This window comes from Crocuta crocuta, unplaced genomic scaffold (assembly GCF_008692635.1).
Source record: "Crocuta crocuta isolate KB4526 unplaced genomic scaffold, BGI_CrCroc_1.0 scaffold647, whole genome shotgun sequence".
NCBI lineage: Eukaryota > Metazoa > Chordata > Mammalia > Carnivora > Hyaenidae > Crocuta > Crocuta crocuta.
Window position 1 is genome coordinate 514,832 of NW_027531286.1, and position 4,221 is coordinate 519,052.

Here is a 4,221-nt window from a genome sequence, read left to right on the forward strand (position 1 = left end):
TGAAATAGGCTCCAGGCTCTGAGCTGGCAGTCAGCACAGAGCCCGACGCGGGGCTCGAACCCATGAACCGCGAGATCATGACCTAAGCGAAAGTCGGACGCTTAACCGACTAAGCCACCCAGGCGCCCCCGGGATTGACATTTCAAGTACTCATACACTCAGACCTCCCTACAAAAACTCCTACATGCAATGCCCTTTAACCTTCTGTTCCCATGACCCCTTTCCTTTTATCAGGAGTCACAACCTACTGAAGCCAGCCCCCAGGACTATGTCCAATAAGCTGTTTGCAAATAACTGATTTTGGGGGCATTTGGCTGGCTCAGCCGGAAGGGCATGTGACTCTTGATCTCAGGGTCATGAGTTCAAGCCCCGCGCTGGGTACAGAGATTACTTAAATTAATAAAACTTAGGGGCTCCTGGGTGGCTCAGTTGGTTAAGCATCCGACTTTGGCTCAGGTCATGATCTCACAGTTCTGTGCTGACAGCTCAGCTTCGGATTCTGTGTTTCCCTGCCTCTGCTCCTTTCCCGCTCACACTCTCTCAAAAATAAATAACATTTTTAAAAAACTGAAAAAAATATATATTTGATTTTGGATTCCTTTAGGTGGGCCTGAAGGTACTTTCCAGTTCTCTACAGGCCCCACCGTTCCCTTTTGTCTCTTTTCCAGCCACGCCATGTACTTTTGTTACCTGCCTGGGCCCTGAAGGCCTCTGAGGTTTTCGAATCCTGCTTTAGATCTTTGTGCTCCACAAAGAGCAGACACTTTAAAGAAGCAGACTGTCCAATCCTGCCTCCAAACCACTGTGTATCCCTGGGGCCCCCCAAAACTGTACAAAACCTAAACATGTATTACTCTGGCTTCCTTTTGGTGATCCAACTTGATCCTCCCAAGGGACCCAGACACGGGATCCAGGCATCCCAGCAAGGTCTGGTTGTTAGAGCCTTTCCATGGAATCCTACAACTTGGGGGAAGGGGAAGTATGCATTTGGAACTTCCCCTTCTTCCCAAATAAAAATTCAGCCTCTTAAATGCTCCTTTGGCCAAATAAAATTTGGACACACATGCTTTGTGTCCTGAGTTTCCAGGGATCCTGTCATACAGATAAGGAACGAAGATGACACAGGTGTCCTTAGATCACGGATCCCGATAGGGCTTTATGTTGGCACTCGAAGGAATTTGTTCCCATGGACTTGGACGTGAATGGTGCTCTCTGGTGTTGTTCAGCACGGTGGTTCCGAGGGCCTCTGAGATTTGGTTTTTATGCATTTGGGCTCTGCAGTCTCCTGGCCTTTTGGATGATACCCTGTGTTCTCTGTTCCCTACACCCATCTCTAGGTTCCTACGGTTTTCTATTTGAGTTTCTTTACATAGACCCCACTCTGGTTTCTTTTCACTGAGTATCTCATTCCTCACCTATGATCTGGGTCTCCATACTCACATTTCCAGAGTCGGCCTGTCCACCAGCCCCATGCCGCCCTGTCTCTCTGTATTCCCCTCATGGATTCCTGAACTCTGGCAATAGGACGGTACAGCAGCTAATCCAGATTACAGTTTCACCAGCACCTTATTCTTAGCCACTGACCTCGAGGCCAGACCCAAGTAGCTTACATTGTTCATGCCAGAATAAAGCCAACTCCCACCAGCTGCAAGCTTGGGGTCCTGCTCCATTCTCCACCCAAGCATTGCTGGATGCAGACTCTGTTCAGCCGCGTGCTGATCCTCAGGGGCAGACGCCCCAGTTCCTCTTTCCTCCTGTTTTAGCTGGCATATAAAGCTAGAAATCCTGGCCCCGGCTAGAGCCTGTCTTGTCCCCTAATTCCTACTCTGGCCACATCCTGCTCCTGATTAATTCTTTACCTCCCTCGGAGAGAGTTGCTGGTTCCCTCCTCTGCTGCTCCCACAGCACTTCAGCATGTGGCTATTATTGCTTTCATCACATTGTATTACACTTAGTTGTTTATGTGTCTCTCTGCCTGCTCCACTTTTAACCCATTGAGGACAAGGACCATTCTACTCATGTTTTGTCTTTTCCAAGCTCAGTACAATAGGTATTCGGTGAAGAATTAGTGAGTGACTCAACAGTAATTCTTTTTTTCTTCTTCCTTCCTCCCTCCCTCCCTCCCTCCCTCCTTTCTTTCTTTCTTTCTTTCTTTCTTTTTTTCTGCCAGCAAATTGATGTCTTTCTTAGAAACGGAGAAAAACTCAAGGAAAGACAGGATTGGAGAAGACCTGCTGGAGTACTCTCGGGGTTAAGCTCTACAGTTCAGGATCACGAATTCTCAGACTTGCATGAATTCCAGTGATCCTGGAGGGCTATTAAAACTTAGACCACTGGGCCCTGCCTGCAGCCACCACCCACCCCCCTCCCCCACGGTTTCTGATTCAGTTGATCTGGGATGTGGCCCAGAAATGTGCATTTCTAACCTGTTTCCAGCTGACACTAAAGTAATGGTTTGGGGACTACATTTCAAGGGCCACTGTTGGTTAGGGGAGGCTAGGAGGACTGGAGAGATACAAAGGTTCAGGGGTGAGTGTGACCTGAGGTTGGCTTCTGGGTGGCTTTAGGCTCTATCCAATGCTAAACTCAAATATAATTTCCCTGAGAAACCCCAAGACCCATAAAGAGCCGGAAGCCTCTGGCGGCGAGAGAGGAAGTGAAGATGGAATGGTCTCTAGACCTAACGAGACAAATAGAGCTGATGCCCCAACACAGGCGAATCACAAATGTACGGAAGAAGGACGATAAGGCTGGAGATGCTGGGGGGAGTGGGGGGAGGTAGCCGAGTTGAACAAATGACAGCAGGATGAATAATAAATGAGAAATAATGGGGACCTTGGCCAAGTAAAAAATCTTATCTGACTCAAAGTATGAGTGGACTGGCAGAGACATAAAAGGAAAGAGATCACAAATAAAGTCAGGGATCCTAGGAGAGCAAAAAGAAGATGCACTCAGGGCAATCTTGGAGACCCTTGCACTCAGGAGACCCTCGTGGAGAAACAAACCTCTAACCCATTTCCCTCAAGGCTATATTTCTGGTGAAACACAGGGACTCTGCTCTGAGGAACTTAGGGACTGAGCTGAAGAATGGCACTGAATTTTTGCTTGATCTTCTTTAGAATCCTCTACTCAGGGCAGGATTATTCAGACTAATTTTCACTCCCTTGCTATGCCCCTCCCCCAAGCCGTAACTGACGGGTTACATCAGTTTCTCCAAGGGACTAAGATCTGCATTAACTTTTTCCTCTCTAATCCTTTCCTCTTCTGAATTGGCCAAGAGGTTTGTCCAGCACCCAAAGCCAAGACATATTTGGAACTCACTCTGCCCCCTTCACCTTCAAGGAAAACTGGTTTGTGGATACCCTGCCCATGCCTGCCTGAACCGACAGGCTCTCCAGCGCTGGAATTGCGTCTGCTCCAGGGAGAGGAGGTGGGCAGCTGAGAAACAACCCACGAGACAACATGCAGCAGGTTAGGAAAGGGACCAGCCTGCAGCGCAGACGAGCATGCAACGCCATGGGGTCTTTCGGCCCCAGAGTGGACAGTACATGCTGGAGTTGGTANCCCCCCCCCGCCCCCAGCCAGGAGGCCTTGCCCAGGAATTCTGTGCGGGGTGGACTCTCAGCCCTCCGGACGTCCGGGACACAGAAACACCTTACACCGCTCCTTTCCCACCGCCCGAAGGGGCTTCTTTCTCTCTCTGCCAGTGTTCTGGTCACTACAGCCAGCTGTGTCCCCTCTCGCACACACTGAGGAAGCATAAAGGAGGGCACGGAGCTAGCTACCAAAGAGGTGAGGAGGAGCCCCTTCACCTCCAGAGAAGCCCCCAACAAGCTCCCGAGGGGGAGCCGGGCGCTCGCACACGCCGGGCACAGATGGCAGAGCGTGTCTGCAGCACCTGGATCAGCGCCGGCCGGTCGGCGGAGGAGCCGCGGCTCCGGGAACAGCCGGCGCTGTCAGACGCTCGCAGCCCAGCCGACCCGATCCCTCAACGCGTTTGTCAGTCCCAACTCTTGCAAGACTCTTCCCTCCGCTCCGGAAAGGCCCGCGTCCCCCACGCCTTGACCCTCACCCGCGGTACCTGGGTGGCTGGCACATGACTGTCCATCCTGTCCCCGGACCCGGCGGCAGCGAGGGCCAGGCGCCGCATCCTCCCTCCCGGGCTCCCCTGGCCGGCCCGACCCCGACCCCGACCCCACCCCCGCCGCCCGCCCGCGGCTG